Source organism: Notolepis coatsorum (genome assembly GCF_963971535.1).
Source record: "Notolepis coatsorum genome assembly, chromosome: 13".
NCBI lineage: Eukaryota > Metazoa > Chordata > Actinopteri > Aulopiformes > Paralepididae > Notolepis > Notolepis coatsorum.
The window spans coordinates 96,579,166-96,592,086 of NC_140177.1; positions in this window are offsets into that span (position 1 = coordinate 96,579,166).

Here is a 12,921-nt window from a genome sequence, read left to right on the forward strand (position 1 = left end):
TGTTACAGTAATTTAGTTTGATGACTTAAGATAGAATAATTGCATGTATAGTAATGCTTTGTATACAAATGGCAGAACATAAACATTTTAAACAAATCCCCTCCCCATGAAACTGCTGAAAGAGTTGTGTTTATGGTGGTGGAAAACACAATACCAATGTCCTCTGTAGAATCTCCCAGGAGTTTTCAGTTTGAGTCCAGATCTGGTTACGGATACAGCTTAATGCTATAGCAGCAGAGCCAGCCCTATAGGATTCTGGTGGCCCTAAACATGGTTATTTTGTGGCCCCGATACTCCAACCTCAACAACCAAATCGCAACCCACTCCTCACAATTCAATGAACACACACACACACACACACACACACACACACACACACACACACACACACACACACACACACACACACACACACACACACACACACACACACACACACACACACACACACGCAACAAAATGATAAATAGCTTAAAAATGCATTGTGTGGCCTCCTTGGTGTTTTATGCCCCATAAACGATTATAAGCTGTTTCTACCCGGGGCTGACTCTGCATAGCATACAGTGTAATTTCCATGCTCATGATATGAAACCATTCAGTGAGTATCCCAGAATGCATTTCACACCAACCAGCAGAAATGACAGACGGCTAAAAGCTGTTGTAATGTACAATCTTATTATGTCACGTTGTTAAGTAAAATTTTGTTTTTCAGGAGATAAAGTAACGATTTACATTCCCCAATATGTAGTCAGTTTATCCAAATAACGCCTGTTTGGAAATTAGTAGCTAGGTTAATAATCTCAGTGGAAGTGGCAATAATCAAAGAATCTTGATAAAATAATTGCTTTATCCGTCTGATTCAGATGATGCTGTCGGCCATTTGAGTCTCTCTTGATCCATATATGGGCACAAGTGTGTGCTGTGACGCGAGGACTTCCCCACTCTGTGCCAGTTTTGGCGCCAAGAGGATTCCTCCTTTCAACTGGGTTATGCACCGACCCCAGTCTCCTCGTAAACCAGACAGCTCGGTTCGGCCTTCGCAGTCTACAAACGACACGAGAAATCTGTCATCATAGTGTAGCTTGTGGGACCAATTGCAGGCCTCTGTCTGAAGTAACTGCACTGATACCACCCCTTCACATAAATATAATATATTATATATATATAAAACATAATATAAACTACCAGTTCAGGCATAGCATGAGACGACTATTGCCTGGTCCTAGCCGAAACTTGGCAATTCAAAGGGCTATGAATTGTACACAAACACAGTAAAGCACAGCAATTCAATCTGTGAATCTATCCAGTATATCACTGCCTTAGTCAAGGGGCCGGGGTCAATTTCATAAAAAGAAAATACTTTGGCTAACCAGCTCACATGAACGTGGGCGGCAGGGGAAGGTTCAGTTCTAAGGCCCAGCTGGTTAGTGTGGGAAACATGTATTAACTTACTCAGTCGATGAATCCGGTTAATACAATTTATTAACTCAGATGAAAGTATCAATAGTCAGAGCTATGGCTGGATGGCTCTCATCCAGGTTACTAGCTAGGACACCAGGGAGAAGAGGCCGAGTCACAAAGAGGGGGCTCCTTTATACCCAAGAGCGAGGGAAGGAACATCATAAACTGGAGGTTTGGGGGAAGGGAGGGGATAAAGACATGTCCTTATGAAAAGAGGGAGGGAGGGAGGAGACAAGCTCTTATTTCCCCCACATTAGCTAAACAAATTATAGTGTGTCACACTATAAAAACGAACAAATAGCATAGAAATAAAATAATGTAAAGAACAGCAGCTGAAATAGCAATGTGCAAAAGGTGCAATATCTGTAAGAAAGCATACAATTAGCATTCTCATAATTAAACATGATGCATTGTATAGTCTGATGGCCGATCAGTGCTGCATTTAGGTAGTGTGAGCCTATCACTGAACATGCTCCTCATGTCAGCCAAGTCTGTGTATAGTGGGTGGGAGGGGTTTTCCCTGATGGCCTGGAGCTTAGCAAGCCTCCTCCTCTCCGCAACCCTCACTAGAGAGTCCAGCTCCACACCAACCACGCTACTGGCCTTCCTGACCAGCTTATCCAGCCTGTTTGTGTCCCCTGCTCTCAGTCCGCTGCCCCAGCAGGTCACAGCGTACAAGAAGGCGCACACCAACATAAGCCTACCTTTGTTTACTAGTTGGTACCTTTGTTTACACGGTAGGAATTCACCAGAGATTCCACAACATGCTTCTACAAAAGACACAGCAAACATGGCCAATAGTCATCTAATGCAATGCCTGAACTGGTAGCTTATATTCAGCAGTGAAGGGGTGGTATCAGTGCAATTAGCTCAGACAGGGGCCTACAATTGGTCCCACAGGCTACAATGGAATGAAGGTGGTCAATCAGAATTGCTTTCTATTTGAAAAAGCACAGTACTTCACTTCACATACGTAAGGGTTTTGTAAACTATGGGTCTGTCTTGGGTGGGTCCCCACTGATAGGGGTACAGTACTGTTATTTTATGTTTTAATTTGACTGTTTACCTAGTAGTGACACTAAGCCCACTGAATCATCAGCAATGTGCCATTCTTTTTTTTTTTTAAACTTTTGACCAGTCAGCTGGTTCTTTTTAGCGTTTATCGCTTTTTCATCGCACTCATACTTGGTCAAGTTCGACCGACAGAAGCAGGCTGAAAGGGTTCAGATGGGGGGGAAGACACTCTGGGAAAGGCACGGCTGCCGTCCGGGATTCGAACGCGCTCAGCCCCAGATCCGCGCGAGCGCGGTTGTCCACGGCGCTGAAATAGCACTTGCGGTACGTGGTGAGCTACTGGAGCTCCCCAGCAATGTGCCATTCTACCTGCTCCACAGTGTGTGTCTTTTGACTCGAGAACAGATAGATCAGTGTCTGTGCATCTCATGAAGAAGCAATGAACAGTTATGTTTATCTATCACTATTAGCTCTGAAACAAACAGCCCCTGCCAGCATGGCTTTTAGAGATAAAATTATTTATAATTCACTGCTAGTGCAACGGAGGGCGAATAAAAAAGGCATTTCAACAGCGCTTAGATTGTGTTGATCATAAACGCAGTGTTACAAAAAAGTTTAGTCTTTTTGGCAATTTTATTTATGCCTATCTGAACTGTGGTATAATTGATATCAAAACATACTTAGATGAATAGCAATTCTACAATTTATCTATCCTGTACAATACTCCAATATATTAATATTGGCTCCACATATTTTTCCATCAACAACAAAACATGACTTATGCACATCCTCGGCTGTAGTGAAAACCAGCTATAGTCCCTTTTTGTTTACCATCTGTATACCTATTGTCCATAAATTTCTCTCTCTCTCTCTCTCTCTCTCTCTCTCTCTCTCTCTCTCTCTCTCTCTCTCTCTCTCTCTCTCTCTCTCTCTCTCTCTCTCTCTCTCTCTCTCTCTCTCTCTCTCTCTCTCTCTCTCTCTCTCTATATATATATATATATATCTCCCCCCTGAGAAAAGGCCATATGCCACAAACGTTTTAAAAAATCCCTATCACTTAATTATTATTTTCCTTCTCCATTATGATGTAGGCTAGGCTGCTCTGACTGTGCCAGGTTAATTACCACCATGCCTGAGAGGGAATCTAATAAATGTTCCGTTCTGTTACTTCTCGCCTAAACCAATAAACCCCACAACACAAACCTGCTACAACTTGCTTGATTAGAAAGCGAGTCCAGCTTAATTTCTTATCCAGAAGTCAAAGTATCCATTTAAAACCACACCATTCCCATTAGGATGATCAGTGTGGTGTTGTAGGCTGGCGACATGGAGTGATATTCCCTTTTAAAATACTGTCAAACTATTTTAGGTGTCCTTGTTGACTGCTGTAGGGTGAAAAGCTACAATTGTGTCCCTTGTGTTGCCTCGGGCAATTCACCTTCACAATGGTCTAAACCAGGGGTCGGCAATAGGCGGCCCGCGGGCCGAAATTGGCCCGCCAGCAATAATATCTGGCCCTTCAGAATAATCTTTTTTTCTTTTTTTTTCGTTTTTTTCTTCGTTTTTTTTTTTTTATATATATCAGACCAACTAGGCTAGGCTAGGCTATATGTTAGCTATAATGTCCAAATAGAGAAACTACCACCACCTAAAGAATGCTTATTATATGTTGTTTTATCCATGTTGAGAGTGAATAACAGGTATAGCCAGGTGCAATGTAGTGCTTGCTCAACATGAAAAAAGTCGGTGGACAGCGCCTGGTGCTGAAATAACAAACAAGCCACACCACATATGTGGTGTGAAATTAAAACATCAGTTCAGTAGGTCATTCAAACTTTATCTTTACTTATATATGACTGACGGCACCACACATGTGAACAGTAACAATGCAATTAAACTGAAGTCAAATCAGAGCAAAAAAAGCTGAATCTGCTTCAAGAAGATGCGCTACATTAGGTATATAAGGAATTACAACGAGAAATGTATTAACTAAAAAACAGTAGACATGTTTTGTAAAACATTAAATATCTTTGGATTTGTTTGTGATAAAGACTTGCTTTATTGTATCGGAATCAATTGTCATCTCAAAATGTTGTGCATCTCTCAGAGAATGCGCGGATGTAAAGCATAGAATCTTGAAATATCTAGATTGGTTGTTTTCTCTGGACTGCATCTAATCCGCTGTGCCTGTATCTATCCATTTATCATATATCTATGTCTGTCACTATAGCCAATGGAAATGCTAGAAATGGTCACATGGACTGGGAGCACCAATGGAAAATTCCTATTGTTTCTCAATAGTCCAGTGCACTCCACAGAAAGGGCCGTCAGATAGACACATTGGTTGCGCGTAATGTAAGATAGACCGATAAGAGAGAGGCGCTTGTCTCTGGTTTTATAATAAAATGGCAAACAGACAAAGGTATAATGTTCAGTGCAAATGTGTATGTCGTTTACAGTTTATTAGGCCACCTATGCAGCTCGTTTATTTTGTCCATTATCTGCCTCTGCCACAAATGTATGTCTTAGTTATAAGCAGGCATGCAGTGGTGGTCAAACGCGGTTAAACAGCGTTTAGGCTTGGGTCACTGAGGCAAAAGTGCGCGCGCGCGCACACAAAAATGCGTTTACAATTGTCACTGAACTCGTCGCGCCGGCCGGCACTTATCACCTAGACTTTGCATAATAATAGGATACCGATAGGCGATAGCATAACAACGGACTCCTCTCCTCCACTACCACCTCTCCACCAGCGTCAATGAGTCCTCGGAGCAGCCGCCCAGCTCCGGCGGGGAGTCGCTGAAGGAAACTGTCCTTCTGTAAACTTAACTAACTCTAAGTTACATTGTTAATTTAGTTTGTATTTACTTTTCTAGTTTAAGTTAATTCAATTAAAGAAATTGTAACTACAATTTAAAACATTTATGCATAATAATCATCTGTTCTGTGCCAAACCTGTGAGGATTGGCCCATTCCCCGCCACACGCTTCTTCAAGGTACTGTGATGATTGGTCCATTCCCCGCCACTCGCTTCAGGAGCGATTACCAATTTCCATCACGCACCTGTTGTAGTTTGTAATTAGCGCTCCAGATGCTTCATATACTCAGGCCTTCTATCAATCGTTGTCGGGTCGTTTTGGATACTACTGCCTGTTCCCCCCGTTGTTGTGCCTTGTCTACTTCTTCTCCAGGACATCTTTGGAAGTCGCCACTGGTGTATATCTCGATCATCCGTTGGAGCTGTGCCTTGTTGCCCGCTTTACGCGTTTGCGCTTTGGTGAGTTTTTGGAGACAAACCTTTTGGATTATCTGTTTTTTAGGATTAACACCGTTTTTGTTTTGTACTGGACTCAGCTAAATTCGTGTGTTAGGATAACACTGAAGAAATACCGTTTTTGTTTTGTACTGGACTCAGCTAATTTGTGTGTTAGGATAACACTGAAGAAGTACCGTTTTTGTTTTGTACTGGACTCAGATAACTTGTGTGTTGGTACACCGAAGATCAAGTCACTTGTGATTTATACTGGACTCAGCTAAGGAGGACTGAACTGCACTGCCTCTGTGCACGTGGCGTTTGGGCATTGCCCATATTACGACTGCACCACTGGTTATAAGGTGGTCTGTCACAGAGTTAAAATGTTTTCACTATCAATATATTAAATTAGCCATTGTTTTTGTTACCGGCCCCCCATACAATGGCTTTGAAAAAATTTTGCCCTCGGCCAAACTTAATTGCCTACCCCTGGTCTAAACTGTCTGGTCCCTTGTTCATTATCCCTCACTACTTACAAGGAATTTAGAGAATTCCTTCAAACTTTAATACGGACTCATGGTCCAGATAAAAAAATAAAACATACACAACCTATATAAAATTACACACAACAGGCAAAAATAACATCACTTAAAATACACATCAATGTGCCACAAATAGACAGCTGTGCCAATGTCTCCACATAGATGAGTGGTAACATGTGGCACTGAATCTAATGTTCGTTAAAACAGAATGATCTCATTTCCAGAGTAATTTAGCCGACAGATACATTTATACATGAGATTTCTTAAAACAGCTTGGAAGGTATTGACACGTGCAGCCACAAACATTTAACTTGCACTACACCATCTACAGTAGGTATTTTAAGTAATATTCTCATGGCATCATTATAAGCTACTTGAGGTCTCCACAAACTTGCTTTTTTGTAGCTTGACCACAAGTGTGCAGTATAAAGTGGTGTACAATTGATTCCTACACATTAGAAATGGCTTGACTATGCCACAGTTTGAATAAATCAAACCTGGACCAGGTTCATAGTTTCCCACACAGTAATACAACAGGACAACATATGAAGGTGTAACAGAGGTAAATTTTTATTTGGAAATAAAATGTTATTACAAATTAAAGAAAAGTGCCATTTGGGGCCAGCCACTCGCTAGTGCCGGAATGGTGTCAGGACACCTCACGCAAATCAAATCAAATGTATTTGTAAGGTACAATAATGTCTTCTTTAACTCTCTGGAGCGTAACAGTAAGAAGCATTTCGTATGAAAGTATTCTGTACTTCTGTATGACAACTATTAAAGAAACTTGAAACTTGAAACATTGAGTGCCAATAACGAGATATCCCGTTTTTCGTAAATGTTTTCCTTTTTTTCATTATTATTATTCTAAACACTTGCACAGACCTTTGTGAGTGTGCCTGGGCCATTTGGCTACGTTATAATTGCAATGACGATCGAATCTCGACAGGTGGTAGTATCGCCTACATTTTTAACTGCATGGGCCAGTTTAGTGTGGGGCCGCCCCAAAGCACAAGGGAGCGAGCAGCAGTGAGACTACAGCCAACTAACGTTCGACAATGGCGATCGCCTAGAGCGAACTATTGGATATTATGAAGAAGAAGACAAAACGGATGATGATTGTGGATGATAAGGTGCGTTTTCACCAGACTATGTTGGACTCAGCACTTCTGGTAAATCATAAAAATACTATAGTCAAACCGGCCGATGAGGAAACCTATTCGGCTCTGTGGTATAGTCTGGCCCGAGCCCACAATAGTAGCCTGCAGTGCAATGGCGAGCGAACTATTGGTGATGATGAAGAAGAAGACAAAACAGATGATATGGATGATGATTATGGATGATAAGGTGCGTTTTCACCAGACTATGTTGGACTCTGCACTTCTGGTAAATCATAAAAATACTATAGTCAAACCGGCCGATGAGGAAACCTATTCGGCTCCGAGCAGACTATAGAAAAAGAAGACTTAAGATAAACTGGCCAAAATCGGCCTTCCTTCCACTTAATATGACTGCGAAGGCTACCACCCTCCCAGCAAATATACCCATGGTAGAACACTTTAGATGTCTTGGAGTTGAAATATTCCCTACGATAAGCCAAACGGTGAAGTATAATTACTCCGGATTGCTAGACAGGATCACAAATGACTTCGGCAGGTGGTCAAAATAAATGTCCGATATTATCGGCCGATATCGGTAGTAAAATGTGATATCGGAAAATATCGGTATCGGTTTAAAAAAAACAAAAATAATAACAATATTATTGTATATTGAATATTATATATATCCAGTGAAATTATTAGTTACCTGAAATTATTCCGTTTTTTGGGGGGGGGGGGGGGACCCTGCATATATCGGTATCGGTTATCGGTATCGGAAATTAAGAGTTGGACAATATCGGAATATCGGTATCGGTAAAAAAGCCAATATCGAGCATCCCTAAAAAAAACTCATTACAGGCCCGAGCGTCAATAGTTAAGATGAATGTTTTGCCCAGAATTAACTTCATCAGCTCAATGTTTCCAGTACCCCCTCCTCTTGGTTACTGGCAAAAACTATACTCCGCTGCATATACATTTATTTGGAACAACAAACGTCCACGATTAAAAAGATCCACTGCACAGAGAAATAAATCCGACGGGGGTTTAGCCTTTCCAGACTTCTACTATTACTTTAAAGCGTTCTCTTTAAGACTACTGATCACCTGGTTTGATTATCAAGCATTGGTATCCTGGAGACCATTAGAGGAGAACATAGTGGCACCACATAGACTGCAGGATATAGTGTACACCAATTTATCAATTAAAAAATGCAACCCGAGATTTGGCCCTCTTATTACACATGCGATCCGGATATGGCGTGACACACAGAAAAAGTGCACATCAACCTATCAGATATCCTGGATGCCTGTATCAGTTCCGCAACCGTTCCTATTTCCGGGGTAGGCCTGATTGGCCGCGACAGGCACGTGACCCGCCGCGGCCAGGCCCCGCGGCAGCCCCAGGACGCGGCAACGAGGCTGCTGTGTTTCACCGCCGCTTTCCGCCTTCAACGCCGCCCGCAGCAGCAAATTTGCGCGAGCGCAGGATTATTTCAGTGTGTATCATGCAATCATTTATCATTTAACATTTGAAAGGCATACATTGTTGTATGAAATAAAATAGTATAGAGACATATGTACAGCGTTCGATGCAGAATAGAAGTAACTGAGTTACCATACAATATACAATACGCTATAGTGCAAAACAGAAATGGGATGAGGTACAATTTACAGTAAGGTGATACTATGCAATGTACTAATATACAATACGGCTCACTTTTCCCACTTCAATGACAGAGCCGCTGTTTAATAATATTGTCGCAACGGAGCTCCGTCGCGGCAGCATTATGTAGCAGTAATCCCCCCTTTTTTACTATCGACAACTAGCTCAACTGGCAGCACTGCCTTGCTGTGGATCCTCCGGTCCGTTGGTCACAAGTTCGATTCCCTTAAAAAAAAAATTCTTTTTTCGCCGGTTAAGTTTAGGCATGTTAACTTTAAGCATAGTATATTGTATGGTACAGTAACAGTCTCTGGAGCGCAACAGTAAGAAGCATTTGCACTGCAACGCATACACCTTACTGTAAATTGTACCTCATCCCATTTCTGCTTTGCACTATAGCGTATTGTATATTGGTACATTGCATTGTATATTGTATGGTACAGTAACAGTCTCTGGAGCGCAACAGTAAGAAGCATTTGCACTGCAACTCCGAAACAATGCTTAAAGTTAACATGCCTAAACTTAACCGGCGAAAGAATGCACGTTAAAAAAATTAAAGTTTAAGGGAATCGAACTTGTGACCAACGGACCGGAGGATCCACAGCAAGGCAGCGCTGCCAGTTGAGCTAGTTGTCAATAGTAAAAAAGGGGGGATTACTGCTACATAATGCTGCCGCGACAGAGCTCCGCTGCGACAATATTATTAAACAGCGGCTCTGTCATTGAAGTGGGAAAAGTGTGCCGTATTGTATATTAGTACATTGCATAGTATCACCTTACTGTAAATTGTACCTCATCCCATTTCTGCTTTGCACTATAGCGTATTGTATATTGTATGGTAACTCAGTTACTTCTATTCTGCATCGAACGCTGTACATATGTCTCTATACTATTTTATTTCATACAACAATGTATGCCTTTCAAATGTTAAATGATAAATGATTGCATGATACACACTGAAATAATCCTGCGCTCGCGCAAATTTGCTGCTGCGGGCGGCGTTGAAGGCGGAAAGCGGCGGTGAAACACAGCAGCCTCGTTGCCGCGTCCTGGGGCTGCCGCGGGGGGTGGCCGCGGCGGGTCACGTGCCTGTCGCGGCCAATCAGGCCTACCCCGGAAATAGGAACGGTTGCGGAACTGATACAGGCATCCTGGATGGGAAAAGAAAGGCATACACACATTGGGGGATATCTTCGATGAACATGGTCTCCGCAGTTATCAAGATATATTCAACAAATTTAACCTCACCAGTTCCACTTATCTCTTCTATCTACAAATAAGAGCAGCTTTGAGTGCTCACGGAGTTCCATTAGATATTCCACTTGAGCACCACAGATTTCACAAATTCTTTTATGACAAGATGTCGAGAGGCTTCGTCTATGACTTTTATCGCCACTTACTTACGTCCTCATATAAGGTCCTTCCCCTAGACTTGGTTTGGAGGAAGGATATCCCAAACCTGGAAGTAGATTTTGATTGGGATGCAGTCTGGGAAAATGTTTGGCTATTATCACGCAACCCAGATCACCAACAGATTAATCTTAATTTTGTTCATAGGACTTACCTGACCCCTAGACCAGGGCTATTCAACTGGCGGCCCGCGGGATGATTCTGACCGGCCCGCAAAATATTACATGATAATTAAAAATAAAAAATATTTTTTTTATTTTATTTTTTATTTTTTTTACTTTTTTATTTTCATGTCAACGTTCACACGCACAATTGAGCCAAAAATCACTCAATTAATGACAGATTTCATTGATAAATTGAGGGAAAACTTTGCAAGTCGATTTGATGAATTTGACATGTCCAGAGAATTGATGCATTTTGTGAGCAACCCATTTGCCAATGTAGCTGCTATTTCCACAAAAGGACAAGAGTTCCTTGCATCACTTCACATTGATGAAGGTCTCCTGCAACTTGAAATAATTGACATGCAAGCATCATCTGCTCTGAAGCAGGCACTTGAGAATGAATCCACCACAACATTTTGGATAAAGTGTATTCATGTCAACACATTCCCCAAAATAAAAACGCTGGCAATATCTGTGCTAACAATGTTTGGCTCAACATACACCTGTGAATCCAGTTTCTCTCACATGAATGCCATTGAAACAAGCAACCGTGCCTCCTTGACAAATGAGCATTTGCATCACTGTTTGCGGGTAGCCCTCACTTCCTATGAACCATCTTTCTCTGCCATTGCCCAGTCAAAGAAGTGCAATCTCTCTCATTAGATGTGTGTATGTAGGCTAGGCCTGTCTGCCCCCCACCCCCCCTGATGTTTGAGAGATAAGAGTGGACAATAAGTGCTAATAAGATGCTGTGATTTGCTGTTGTTGCACAGACATGAAGCACTTTTTCATAAGCTCAGCTGCACTATAAATGTGTTTTTTTGTTCAAGTGTTGATGGTAGAATGTACAGATGCACATCATGCACTTTTTTGTTTTTTATTTAATTTTTATATTGAAATGTTGAAGAGGAGATGTTGCAGTTGTTGCACAGTCATAAATGAAGCACTTTTTGCAGGAGATGTTGCAGATGTGGCACATAAATGAAGCACTTTTTTTTAAAAGTATACTACTTTTGCAATGTAGTTAAATAAAAGTTGTGAAAATGTGGTTGCGTGTTGTGTCAAGTGTACATATATTCATGACACGGGGAGGCGCTGTGGCAGTCCGGCCCCTGGCTCCTTGGGTTTCTGACAATGTGGCCTCCTGAACAATTTAGTTGAATAGCCCTGCCCTAGACGATTGCACCTAATGGGTCTCAGATCGGACTCTCGATGCTCCTTGTGTTCAAACGGTGCTATTGGTACAAATATGCATATGTATTGGGAATGCCCTCCTGTCAAGACTTTCTGGAAAAATGTAACCACTCAATTATCAGAATTTTTGTCTCTGACCATACCTACACTGCCTTCTGCAGGCACGTGCACACATAGAGGCCAAGGGGTGCCTGAGCACCTGCCTTTTTGAGCCTCATCAAAAAAGTGCCCTTTTTGAAAAAAAAAAATTATAATTTTTTTTTTTTTTTTACTGTTACGCATATAGACTGCCCTTCCAACTGAAAAATGTCAGGATAGAATAAAAATATTAGGTAAAGAGAGAGAGATGCCCCATATTCCATTGCTGTTTGCACGGCCTACTCAGCATGCCTCTCCGCGGACCTATATATTTTATGCATAGCGTGGGTGGTGATGATGATCATGATAGAAACCGCTATTGAATGCTGGTATTACACTCATTGAGGGACACAAAGAAGTCAAGTCCGATGGGATTTGGGAATCTCAAATACAAATCGGGATTGGAATAAAAAATGCATTTATATTAAACAATACAGAATATACAGCACTTCTTGGGGTCTGTAGGGTAAGCACTTATTCCCTCCCCCCTGAACATTTATGGAGATGTATGGGCCTTTTAAGTCAGTGATAAAAGTGTCTTTCAAGGATAAGTGAGCTCCTGCACTGATTATTATAGTTCAATATTCAATATTTGATCACCAAAACCCCCCAAAAAGCATAAAAAGGGGGCCCCCCGCCCGAAAAGGGCCCTTAAGGCGCGCTCGCTTAATATATACACACAAGTGGTGTGCCCTTTTCAGCCTTTGAGCACCTGCCCCTCTAAAGTCCTGTGCACGTCCCTGGCCTTCTGTATTGTTGTTGAATGATGTTTCTCAGTTATCGACCTCTGTACATGTAAAGAGACTCATCTTGGCGGGTCTTACGGCTGCCAAAAAGTTGATAGCGTCACGCTGGATTCAACCAGATAAAATGTGCCGGAAGGTATGGGTTCTTACCTGTCTCGATGTGATTTATCTAGAGATATCCACTGCACGAATTGTAGGTGTTAATGAAGCCAGCATAGCAGTCTGGGTAGCTGTGGT